Below are 12,452 nucleotides of genomic sequence, written 5' to 3'. Positions count from 1 at the left end.
TTTATCATTTTTGCATTGCCTGTCTCGTCAAACAAGCTCGAGCCACAGCACACAGCGCTGCTGCAGCGGGACATAGAGGTGGATTTTAAAGCGACTGAATCAACGAGCTTGAGACTACTTTTTGAAGAAATTGAAAACATACATGTAGTCGAAATATTTTCTATTTTGTTAATGAATTTATTTTTTGAATTTGCAAATCAGTTCAGTTTATATTTTAGAAAAACTACTTTGCTAACAGAAGAAAAACAAGCTAGCAGAGGATGGTTTCGATCCATCGACCTCTGGGTTATGGGCCCAGCACGCTTCCGCTGCGCCACTCTGCTACAGTTGCCTCAAGACTGAATTACCAAGCAGAAGAAAAAAATACTGAACTCATCGTTTTAACCAGACACACGGCAGTGGCCGGGCCGAACCATAGAAACGTTGCAAATCAGAGAGAACCGTTTTCTTTCCTCAAAAATACCTTATGGAAAATATGCAGCTTTTCTGCCCACTTTGATCACGGGCAGTTTTATTCCCCAGTCTCGGCTGCCAATTCCAATATTCCGTCTCTCTAAAGCATCGTAAATCGTGGAAAGCACTCTTTGTTGAAAATTACACTGAAGACTTCTTTTGTTCGACCAGGCTTACAATGAGATATTGTCTTGTTTTTAAGTAGATTTTGTGAATCGCATATGGGGCGCTATAGAAAATATTTAAGATTCATTGATTTAATGTTAGCCTGCGTTCGGTCTGGGAAGTTTAATTTTTAAAGACAACGCCGAAGGGTCTGATAAATGACATTGTAATTATTTGAGATGCATGTAGACAATAATGTAGGAGCACCGACACAGTTCTGCCTAGGTTCCATAGTGTAGTGATTATCACGTCTGCTTTACACGCAGAAGGCCCTGGGTGCTATCCCCAGTAGAACCATTGCCGCATGTTTTTAAATTACTGGTCAAGACAAAGTCTCTTTGTGGTTGGCCGATCATTAAATTGCGGATGTAAGTTCCTGGTCCCATCGTATAAGTAAGACAGTTTATTCACAAATAATTACATACACTTTTGTTTATGTTTCTTTTGTTGATAAATTAACCCAATACATTATTGCATTCCGCCACGTCATTAGATGAGCAAAGCCTCTTTGTGCCAGTGCGCATTCAGAGGAGACGCGCTGAGAGAATCCTTCTTCTGTGTCACTCAGTACTGCCAGCTTTCCCCCGTTGGTGATATATTGCTCAGCATAGCTGCTTTCCAAGAATTTGAACCGAAATGATTCCCAGCCAGTACAACTGTGTTTATGCCTACGTTTCAATTAATGAACATTATAAATGCAAATCGCACTGTTTTATGTTTTCTTTACTTTTAAAGCTGAGAATCAAACACACTTCCGACAGCTTCATAGCCCTGCTGGCTACGAACACCTATTGACGGCTGTTTCCCATGACGCTAGTGATAATGAATGTTTTCCTAGTATGAGCGTCGGCATTACCATGCGTTTGGCATGCTTGCTGTGCACTCTAGCATTCCATAACAAGTACAAAAATTGCCAGGACTTCGTGGCGCAACGGTAGCGCCTCTGACTCCAGATCAGAAGGTTACGTGTTCAAATCACGTCGAGGTCAAATTCTTTGTTTCTATTCCACACTATTTCATCTTTTAACGTGTTTGGATTTGAATGTTTCCGGGCGTTTATTTATACAATTTAGCCTACACAACATATTGATTGTATAGCGATCAAACAGAGGTATGGTATTAACAATACAAACTAACTTGAGACAGCCTAGCCGTTAAAGCATACCTTAAGATTGTCGTGTGATACAAAAGCAAGTATTATCATTTTTGATTGTTCAATTTATTTTTGAATTTGCAAATGGCAACTACATTGCCAATAAAAAAAAAAAAAATATTGAACAATCTGAATCGCTCTTATCAAGCAGCGATTGTAGCCTATGAGAATCGCTGCCACAATACAAGGAGCGAGAAGTAGCGGGATCGATGCCCGCATTCTCCAAATAGTTTTAATGAATCTACGTATTTTGTCCCAATGCATCATGGAGAGAAATACAAAGTGTGATAATTCTTTGTAACAGAGAAGCCCGCCCTATATGTATTTTAAAGCACAGTCTGCTAATTTGTAACATTCCCCAAACTGAAAAAGTGCAGTGCGCCCTCCGTCGTATGTCTTCCGAGAAGCACAAAGGGAGATTTAATGTATTTTTTTAGCAATGGATCACGCCTCATTTGCATTGCCTGCCTTCCTCCTTTGCAGTGTAAAGTATGTAAAATGTGTTCTTAAAATCTGATGAAGATTCCCATTTGAACCGTAAGTATTTGGTTTCCATTGTAGCTATTTACACACACTGCTGTGTTGGACCCCCAGTGTGTTATCTAACAAAATGACGTATGTTGTGCTGCCATAATGGATTACATAGACTTTCCTGCCCCGTGTTGCTTTCTTCTTAGATGTGGTTTCAGGTTCGGCTGAGTTCTGCTCCCTCGATCAGGTTCTGCAGCATCTCGCCTTGCTAATCACTCCCGTATGCTTTAGAGGTTGAGCAGGTTGGTCTCTGTGGCGCAATCGGTTAGCGCGTTCGGCTGTTAACCGGAAGGTTGGTGGTTCAAGCCCACCCAGGGACGATGCTTTTTGAATTTCTTAATCACATTAGAAAATGGCACTAATACGTTGTTATTTCCTCCAATTACAATGAAGAAAAAAATGTGCTCTGTTTTTAGTTCAAAATAATACAAAACAAAACAAAATGTCTTGGTGTTTGCCAAAACCCGGGATCGAACCAGGGACCTTTAGATCTTCAGTCTAACGCTCTCCCAACTGAGCTATTTCGGCTTGACAGGACTGCGTTTTCGAGATAGCATTCTTTTTGTCACACCATAAACAACCTAATAGACAAATGCACTTTACAAATGCATTTTGAAACACTTAAGTTTTCTCCCAAATGCGGTTCTCAACAAATGGTTTAGCTTTTTTTTCTACTCCTTCCAGAGTAAGACCAAATGGCAAACATCTAGGAAACAGGTAAAGACTGCAACCGGCTGCCTGAATGTGCAGCGCTTGAACTGCCTCAACAAACGCTTAGCTCTACAACGCGTACATTGAAAGTCTATTAACATCTTCAACACAATCATCTGTGTTCCAATAGCGTTTAATCCACAGGGTGATCAATAAAGTGACTGCTGGCTTTGTTAAACAAACAAGACGTTTTCAAGATTCACGCTATGGCTTAACAAGCACAATAGGATATAGGAACATAAGAACATAAGAAAGTTTCCAAACGAGAGGAGGCCATTCAGCCCATCTTGCTCGTTTGGTAGTTAGTAGCTTCTTGATCCCAGACTCTCATCAAGCAGCTTCTTGAAGGATCCCAGGGTGTCAGCTTCAACATTACTGGGGAGTTGGTTCCAGACCCTCACAATTCTCTGTGTAAAAAAGTGCCTCCTATTTTCTGTTTTGAATGCCCCTTTATGTAATCTCCATTTGTGACCGCTGGTCCTTGTTTCTTTTTTCATGTCAAAAAAGAAGTCCCCTGGGTCGACATTGTCTCTACCTTTTAGGATGTTGAATGTCTGAATCAGATCGCCGCGTAGTCTTTTTTGTTCAAGACTGAATAGATTCAGTTCTTTTAGCCTGTCTGCATACAACATGCCTTTTAAACCTGGGATATTTCTGGTTGCTCTTCTTTGCACTCTTTCTAGAGCAGCAATATCCTTTTTGTAGAGAGGTGATCAGAACTGATCACAATATTCTAGGTAAGGTCTTACTAATGCATTGTAAAGTTTTACAATTGGATCGTGGTCTCAGGCTGGGATGCGGACCATTGAGAACAGTACAAACGATCTATTACTGGATGTGGCTTACATGAGAAATGCCCTCGTTTAACATGCTAGGATGATCGACTTCGGCATTCTCCAACTGCTGTTTACATTTTCTAACACTGTTACGAGGACGAATACAAAGTTTGACGCTTTCCTTGTAAGTGGGGGTAAACACAAGTTATTTTCAGATGTAATGCCTTTTTTTAAGCTCAATCTAGTCCTGCGTAGTGCAAATAACATGCCTATATTTTTATATTAGTCAAGCCCTACTTAAAGTGTTCTTAAATTGTTTTAACATTAGCAATGATCCATTTGAAATGTGCTTATTGATTTAAACAACTGAACAATTTTAGGCTTGATGGTTTCTTTTTTCCGCGTTTCTACCAGTATGAGATACGCACTCAGAATGTGTCCCCTTCCTTCAACAATCCACCGACTGAAGATTGGAGTGGTCATCAGTAGCAGCGAGCAGGTGCCCAAAAACAACACTCATTGTCAGCTCGTTGCTGAGAAGAAAACACTCCCGCTCCTCCTGGGGGATACCGAGACCAATCCCTTCAAAACATGTTTCACTCTAGAAATGATCCTTGCAAATATAGTCTTAACTTGTATTGGCAGACCGTCACCCCCAACTGGCAAGCTCAATTCATGTGATACAACGACTGGGCAAAAACGAGGTGTTACATTAACAATACAAACTAACTTGAGACAGCCAAGCCGTTAAAGCATACGTTAAGTTTGTCGTGTGATACAAAAGCAAGTTTTATCATTTTTGCATTGCCTGTCTCGTCAAACAAGCTCGAGCCACAGCACACAGCGCTGCTGCAGCGGGACATAGAGGTGGATTTTAAAGCGACTGAATCAACGAGCTTGAGACTACTATTTGAAGAAATTGAAAACATACATCTAGTCGAAATATTTTCTATTTTGTTAATGAATTTATTTTTTGAATTTGCAAATCAGTTCAGTTTATATTTTAGAAAAACTACTTTGCTAACAGAAGAAAAACAAGCTAGCAGAGGATGGTTTCGATCCATCGACCTCTGGGTTATGGGCCCAGCACGCTTCCGCTGCGCCACTCTGCTACAGTTGCCTCAAGACTGAATTACCAAGCAGAAGAAAAAAATACTGAACTCATCGTTTTAACCAGACACACGGCAGTGGCCGGGCCGAACCATAGAAACGTTGCAAATCAGAGAAAACCTTTTTCTTTCCTCAAAAATACCTTATGGAAAATATGCAGCTTTTCTGCCCACTTTGATCACGGGCAGTTTTATTCCCCAGTCTCGGCTGCCAATTCCAATATTCCGTCTCTCTAAAGCATCGTAAATCGTGGAAAGCACTCTTTGTTGAAAATTACACTGAAGACTTCTTTTGTTCGACCAGGCTTACAATGAGATATTGTCTTGTTTTTAAGTAGATTTTGTGAATCGCATATGGGGCGCTATAGAAAATATTTAAGATTCATTGATTTAATGTTAGCCTGCGTTCGGTCTGGGAAGTTTAATTTTTAAAGACAACGCCGAAGGGTCTGATAAATGACATTGTAATTATTTGAGATGCATGTAGACAATAATGTAGGAGCACCGACACAGTTCTGCCTAGGTTCCATAGTGTAGTGATTATCACGTCTGCTTTACACGCAGAAGGCCCTGGGTGCTATCCCCAGTAGAACCATTGCCGCATGTTTTTAAATTACTGGTCAAGACAAAGTCTCTTTGTGGTTGGCCGATCATTAAATTGCAGATGTAAGTTCCTGGTCCCATCGTATAAGTAAGACAGTTTATTCACAAATAATTACATACACTTTTGTTTATGTTTCTTTTGTTGATAAATTAACCCAATACATTATTGCATTCCGCCACGTCATTAGATGAGCAAAGCCTCTTTGTGCCAGTGCGCATTCAGAGGAGACGCGCTGAGAGAATCCTTCTTCTGTGTCACTCAGTACTGCCAGCTTTCCCCCGTTGGTGATATATTGCTCAGCATAGCTGCTTTCCAAGAATTTGAACCGAAACGATTCCCAGCCAGTACAACTGTGTTTATGCCTACGTTTCAATTAATGAACATTATAAATGCAAATCGCACTGTTTTATGTTTTCTTTACTTTTAAAGCTGAGAATCAAACACACTTCCGACAGCTTCATAGCCCTGCTGGCTACGAACACCTATTGACGGCTGTTTCCCATGACGCTAGTGATAATGAATGTTTTCCTAGTATGAGCGTCGGCATTACCATGCGTTTGGCATGCTTGCTGTGCACTCTAGCATTCCATAACAAGTACAAAAATTGCCAGGACTTCGTGGCGCAACGGTAGCGCCTCTGACTCCAGATCAGAAGGTTACGTGTTCAAATCACGTCGAGGTCAAATTCTTTGTTTCTATTCCACACTATTTCATCTTTTAACGTGTTTGGATTTGAATGTTTCCGGGCGTTTATTTATACAATTTAGCCTACACAACATATTGATTGTATAGCGATCAAACAGAGGTATGGTATTAACAATACAAACTAACTTGAGACAGCCTAGCCGTTAAAGCATACCTTAAGATTGTCGTGTGATACAAAAGCAAGTATTATCATTTTTGATTGTTCAATTTATTTTTGAATTTGCAAATGGCAACTACATTGCCAATAAAAAAAAAAAAATATTGAACAATCTGAATCGCTCTTATCAAGCAGCGATTGTAGCCTATGAGAATCGCTGCCACAATACAAGGAGCGAGAAGTAGCGGGATCGATGCCCGCATTCTCCAAATAGTTTTAATGAATCTACGTATTTTGTCCCAATGCATCATGGAGAGAAATACAAAGTGTGATAATTCTTTGTAACAGAGAAGCCCGCCCTATATGTATTTTAAAGCACAGTCTGCTAATTTGTAACATTCCCCAAACTGAAAAAGTGCAGTGCGCCCTCCGTCGTATGTCTTCCGAGAAGCACAAAGGGAGATTTAATGTATTTTTTAGCAATGGATCACGCCTCATTTGCATTGCCTGCCTTCCTCCTTTGCAGTGTAAAGTATGTCAAATGTGTTCTTAAAATCTGATGAAGATTCCCATTTGAACCGTAAGTATTTGGTTTCCATTGTAGCTATTTACACACACTGCTGTGTTGGACCCCCAGTGTGTTATCTAACAAAATGACGTATGTTGTGCTGCCATAATGGATTACATAGACTTTCCTGCCCCGTGTTGCTTTCTTCTTAGATGTGGTTTCAGGTTCGGCTGAGTTCTGCTCCCTCGATCAGGTTCTGCAGCATCTCGCCTTGCTAATCACTCCCGTATGCTTTAGAGGTCGAGCAGGTTGGTCTCTGTGGCGCAATCGGTTAGCGCGTTCGGCTGTTAACCGGAAGGTTGGTGGTTCAAGCCCACCCAGGGACGATGCTTTTTGAATTTCTTAATCACATTAGAAAATGGCACTAATACGTTGTTATTTCCTCCAATTACAATGAAGAAAAAAATGTGCTCTGTTTTTAGTTCAAAATAATACAAAACAAAACAAAATGTCTTGGTGTTTGCCGAAACCCGGGATCGAACCAGGGACCTTTAGATCTTCAGTCTAACGCTCTCCCAACTGAGCTATTTCGGCTTGACAGGACTGCGTTTTCGAGATAGCATTCTTTTTGTCACACCATAAACAACCTAATAGACAAATGCACTTTACAAATGCATTTTGAAACACTTAAGTTTTCTCCCAAATGCGGTTCTCAACAAATGGTTTAGCTTTTTTTTCTACTCCTTCCAGAGTAAGACCAAATGGCAAACATCTAGGAAACAGGTAAAGACTGCAACCGGCTGCCTGAATGTGCAGCACTTGAACTGCCTCAACAAACACTTAGCTCTACAACGCGTACATTGAAAGTCTATTAACATCTTCAACACAATCATCTGTGTTCCAATAGCGTTTAATCCACAGGGTGATCAATAAAGTGACTGCTGGCTTTGTTAAACAAACAAGACGTTTTCAAGATTCACGCTATGGCTTAACAAGCACAATAGGATATAGGAACATAAGAACATAAGAAAGTTTCCAAACGAGAGGAGGCCATTCAGCCCATCTTGCTCGTTTGGTAGTTAGTAGCTTCTGGATCCCAGACTCTCATCAAGCAGCTTCTTGAAGGATCCCAGGGTGTCAGCTTCAACATTACTGGGGAGTTGGTTCCAGACCCTCACAATTCTCTGTGTAAAAAAGTGCCTCCTATTTTCTGTTTTGAATGCCCCTTTATGTAATCTCCATTTGTGACCGCTGGTCCTTGTTTCTTTTTTCATGTCAAAAAAGAAGTCCCCTGGGTCGACATTGTCTCTACCTTTTAGGATGTTGAATGTCTGAATCAGATCGCCGCGTAGTCTTTTTTGTTCAAGACTGAATAGATTCAGTTCTTTTAGCCTGTCTGCATACAACATGCCTTTTAAACCTGGGATATTTCTGGTTGCTCTTCTTTGCACTCTTTCTAGAGCAGCAATATCCTTTTTGTAGAGAGGTGATCAGAACTGATCACAATATTCTAGGTAAGGTCTTACTAATGCATTGTAAAGTTTTACAATTGGATCGTGGTCTCAGGCTGGGATGCGGACCATTGAGAACAGTACAAACGATCTATTACTGGATGTGGCTTACATGAGAAATGCAATCGTTTAACATGCTAGGATGATCGACTTCGGCATTCTCCAACTGCTGTTTACATTTTCTAACACTGTTACGAGGACGAATACAAAGTTTGACGCTTTCCTTGTAAGTGGGGGTAAACACAAGTTATTTTCAGATGTAATGCCATTTTTTAAGCTCAGTCTACTCCTGCGTAGTGCAAATAACATGCCTATATTTTTATATTAGTCAAGCCCTACTTAAAGTGTTCTTAAATTGTTTTAACATTAGCAATGATCCATTTGAAATGTGCTTATTGATTTAAACAACTGAACAATTTTAGGCTTGATGGTTTCTTTTTTCCGCGTTTCTACCAGTATGAGATACGCACTCAGAATGTGTCCCCTTCCTTCAACAATCCACCGACTGAAGATTGGAGTGGTCATCAGTAGCAGCGAGCAGGTGCCCAAAAACAACACTCATTGTCAGCTCGTTGCTGAGAAGAAAAGACTCCCGCTCCTCCTGGGGGATACCGAGACCAATCCCTTCAAAACATGTTTCACTCTAGAAATGATCCTTGCAAATATAGTCTTAACTTGTATTGGCAGACCGTCACCCCCAACTGGCAAGCTCAATTCATGTGATACAACGACTGGGCAAAAACGAGGTGTTACATTAACAATACAAACTAACTTGAGACAGCCAAGCCGTTAAAGCATACGTTAAGTTTGTCGTGTGATACAAAAGCAAGTTTTATCATTTTTGCATTGCCTGTCTCGTCAAACAAGCTCGAGCCACAGCACACAGCGCTGCTGCAGCGGGACATAGAGGTGGATTTTAAAGCGACTGAATCAACGAGCTTGAGACTACTTTTTGAAGAAATTGAAAACATACATCTAGTCGAAATATTTTCTATTTTGTTAATGAATTTATTTTTTGAATTTGCAAATCAGTTCAGTTTATATTTTAGAAAAACTACTTTGCTAACAGAAGAAAAACAAGCTAGCAGAGGATGGTTTCGATCCATCGACCTCTGGGTTATGGGCCCAGCACGCTTCCGCTGCGCCACTCTGCTACAGTTGCCTCAAGACTGAATTACCAAGCAGAAGAAAAAAATACTGAACTCATCGTTTTAACCAGACACACGGCAGTGGCCGGGCCGAACCATAGAAACGTTGCAAATCAGAGAAAACCTTTTTCTTTCCTCAAAAATACCTTATGGAAAATATGCAGCTTTTCTGCCCACTTTGATCACGGGCAGTTTTATTCCCCAGTCTCGGCTGCCAATTCCAATATTCCGTCTCTCTAAAGCATCGTAAATCGTGGAAAGCACTCTTTGTTGAAAATTACACTGAAGACTTCTTTTGTTCGACCAGGCTTACAATGAGATATTGTCTTGTTTTTAAGTAGATTTTGTGAATCGCATATGGGGCGCTATAGAAAATATTTAAGATTCATTGATTTAATGTTAGCCTGCGTTCGGTCTGGGAAGTTTAATTTTTAAAGACAACAACGAAGGGTCTGATAAATGACATTGTAATTATTTGAGATGCATGTAGACAATAATGTAGGAGCACCGACACAGTTCTGCCTAGGTTCCATAGTGTAGTGATTATCACGTCTGCTTTACACGCAGAAGGCCCTGGGTGCTATCCCCAGTAGAACCATTGCCGCATGTTTTTAAATTACTGGTCAAGACAAAGTCTCTTTGTGGTTGGCCGATCATTAAATTGCAGATGTAAGTTCCTGGTCCCATCGTATAAGTAAGACAGTTTATTCACAAATAATTACATACACTTTTGTTTATGTTTCTTTTGTTGATAAATTAACCCAATACATTATTGCATTCCGCCACGTCATTAGATGAGCAAAGCCTCTTTGTGCCAGTGCGCATTCAGAGGAGACGCGCTGAGAGAATCCTTCTTCTGTGTCACTCAGTACTGCCAGCTTTCCCCCGTTGGTGATATATTGCTCAGCATAGCTGCTTTCCAAGAATTTGAACCGAAACGATTCCCAGCCAGTACAACTGTGTTTATGCCTACGTTTCAATTAATGAACATTATAAATGCAAATCGCACTGTTTTATGTTTTCTTTACTTTTAAAGCTGAGAATCAAACACACTTCCGACAGCTTCATAGCCCTGCTGGCTACGAACACCTATTGACGGCTGTTTCCCATGACGCTAGTGATAATGAATGTTTTCCTAGTATGAGCGTCGGCATTACCATGCGTTTGGCATGCTTGCTGTGCACTCTAGCATTCCATAACAAGTACAAAAATTGCCAGGACTTCGTGGCGCAACGGTAGCGCCTCTGACTCCAGATCAGAAGGTTACGTGTTCAAATCACGTCGAGGTCAAATTCTTTGTTTCTATTCCACACTATTTCATCTTTTAACGTGTTTGGATTTGAATGTTTCCGGGCGTTTATTTATACAATTTAGCCTACACAACATATTGATTGTATAGCGATCAAACAGAGGTATGGTATTAACAATACAAACTAACTTGAGACAGCCTAGCCGTTAAAGCATACCTTAAGATTGTCGTGTGATACAAAAGCAAGTATTATCATTTTTGATTGTTCAATTTATTTTTGAATTTGCAAATGGCAACTACATTGCCAATAAAAAAAAAAAAATATTGAACAATCTGAATCGCTCTTATCAAGCAGCGATTGTAGCCTATGAGAATCGCTGCCACAATACAAGGAGCGAGAAGTAGCGGGATCGATGCCCGCATTCTTCAAATAGTTTTAATGAATCTACTTATTTTGTCCCAATGCATCATGGAGAGAAATACAAAGTGTGATAATTCTTTGTAACAGAGAAGCCCGCCCTATATGTATTTTAAAGCACAGTCTGCTAATTTGTAACATTCCCCAAACTGAAAAAGTGCAGTGCGCCCTCCGTCGTATGTCTTCCGAGAAGCACAAAGGGAGATTTAATGTATTTTTTTAGCAATGGATCACGCCTCATTTGCATTGCCTGCCTTCCTCCTTTGCAGTGTAAAGTATGTCAAATGTGTTCTTAAAATCTGATGAAGATTCCCATTTGAACCGTAAGTATTTGGTTTCCATTGTAGCTATTTACACACACTGCTGTGTTGGACCCCCAGTGTGTTATCTAACAAAATGACGTATGTTGTGCTGCCATAATGGATTACATAGACTTTCCTGCCCCGTGTTGCATTCTTCTTAGATGTGGTTTCAGGTTCGGCTGAGTTCTGCTCCCTCGATCAGGTTCTGCAGCATCTCGCCTTGCTAATCACTCCCGTATGCTTTAGAGGTCGAGCAGGTTGGTCTCTGTGGCGCAATCGGTTAGCGCGTTCGGCTGTTAACCGGAAGGTTGGTGGTTCAAGCCCACCCAGGGACGATGCTTTTTGAATTTCTTAATCACATTAGAAAATGGCACTAATACGTTGTTATTTCCTCCAATTACAATGAAGAAAAAAATGTGCTCTGTTTTTAGTTCAAAATAATACAAAACAAAACAGAATGTCTTGGTGTTTGCCGAAACCCGGGATCGAACCAGGGACCTTTAGATCTTCAGTCTAACGCTCTCCCAACTGAGCTATTTCGGCTTGACAGGACTGCGTTTTCGAGATAGCATTCTTTTTGTCACACCATAAACAACCTAATAGACAAATGCACTTTACAAATGCATTTTGAAACACTTAAGTTTTCTCCCAAATGCGGTTCTCAACAAATGGTTTAGCTTTTTTTCTACTCCTTCCAGAGTAAGACCAAATGGCAAACATCTAGGAAACAGGTAAAGACTGCAACCGGCTGCCTGAATGTGCAGCGCTTGAACTGCCTCAACAAACGCTTAGCTCTACAACGCGTACATTGAAAGTCTATTAACATCTTCAACACAATCATCTGTGTTCCAATAGCGTTTAATCCACAGGGTGATCAATAAAGTGACTGCTGGCTTTGTTAAACAAACAAGACGTTTTCAAGATTCACGCTATGGCTTAACAAGCACAATAGGATATAGGAACATAAGAACATAAGAAAGTTTCCAAACGAGAGGAGGCCATTCAGCCCATC

The 12,452-nt window shown here is 40.6% G+C and overlaps 11 non-coding genes across 11 annotated transcripts; 6 read left to right on the top strand and 5 right to left on the bottom strand.

Moving 5' to 3' along the window:
* Window positions 1-1,535: 1,535 nt before the first annotated feature.
* Window positions 1,536-1,607, top strand: trnaw-cca (transfer RNA tryptophan (anticodon CCA)). Its single transcript has one exon. It is a non-coding gene; the product is annotated as a tRNA-Trp (tRNA).
* A 941-nt stretch (window positions 1,608-2,548) lies between these two features.
* trnan-guu (transfer RNA asparagine (anticodon GUU)) lies at window positions 2,549-2,622 on the top strand. The gene has a single exon. It is a non-coding gene; the product is annotated as a tRNA-Asn (tRNA).
* Window positions 2,623-2,757: 135 nt separating this feature from the next.
* Window positions 2,758-2,830, bottom strand: trnaf-gaa (transfer RNA phenylalanine (anticodon GAA)). The gene has a single exon. It is a non-coding gene; the product is annotated as a tRNA-Phe (tRNA).
* A 1,382-nt stretch (window positions 2,831-4,212) lies between these two features.
* On the bottom strand, window positions 4,213-4,419 carry LOC131699792 (small nucleolar RNA U3). Its single transcript, XR_009308327.1, has one exon. It is a non-coding gene; the product is annotated as a small nucleolar RNA U3 (small nucleolar RNA).
* A 1,694-nt stretch (window positions 4,420-6,113) lies between these two features.
* On the top strand, window positions 6,114-6,185 carry trnaw-cca (transfer RNA tryptophan (anticodon CCA)). The gene has a single exon. It is a non-coding gene; the product is annotated as a tRNA-Trp (tRNA).
* Window positions 6,186-7,124: 939 nt separating this feature from the next.
* Window positions 7,125-7,198, top strand: trnan-guu (transfer RNA asparagine (anticodon GUU)). The gene has a single exon. It is a non-coding gene; the product is annotated as a tRNA-Asn (tRNA).
* Window positions 7,199-7,333: 135 nt separating this feature from the next.
* trnaf-gaa (transfer RNA phenylalanine (anticodon GAA)) lies at window positions 7,334-7,406 on the bottom strand. Its single transcript has one exon. It is a non-coding gene; the product is annotated as a tRNA-Phe (tRNA).
* A 1,382-nt stretch (window positions 7,407-8,788) lies between these two features.
* LOC131699812 (small nucleolar RNA U3) lies at window positions 8,789-8,995 on the bottom strand. Its single transcript, XR_009308347.1, has one exon. It is a non-coding gene; the product is annotated as a small nucleolar RNA U3 (small nucleolar RNA).
* Window positions 8,996-10,689: 1,694 nt separating this feature from the next.
* trnaw-cca (transfer RNA tryptophan (anticodon CCA)) lies at window positions 10,690-10,761 on the top strand. Its single transcript has one exon. It is a non-coding gene; the product is annotated as a tRNA-Trp (tRNA).
* Window positions 10,762-11,701: 940 nt separating this feature from the next.
* Window positions 11,702-11,775, top strand: trnan-guu (transfer RNA asparagine (anticodon GUU)). Its single transcript has one exon. It is a non-coding gene; the product is annotated as a tRNA-Asn (tRNA).
* Window positions 11,776-11,910: 135 nt separating this feature from the next.
* trnaf-gaa (transfer RNA phenylalanine (anticodon GAA)) lies at window positions 11,911-11,983 on the bottom strand. Its single transcript has one exon. It is a non-coding gene; the product is annotated as a tRNA-Phe (tRNA).
* Between the last annotated feature and the right edge of the window lie 469 nt (window positions 11,984-12,452).

Source organism: Acipenser ruthenus, chromosome 23, assembly GCF_902713425.1.
Source record: "Acipenser ruthenus chromosome 23, fAciRut3.2 maternal haplotype, whole genome shotgun sequence".
Classification (NCBI taxonomy): domain Eukaryota; kingdom Metazoa; phylum Chordata; class Actinopteri; order Acipenseriformes; family Acipenseridae; genus Acipenser; species Acipenser ruthenus.
The sequence above is the reverse complement of the archived record's forward strand: the minus strand, read 5'-3'. Positions and strand labels throughout refer to the sequence as shown.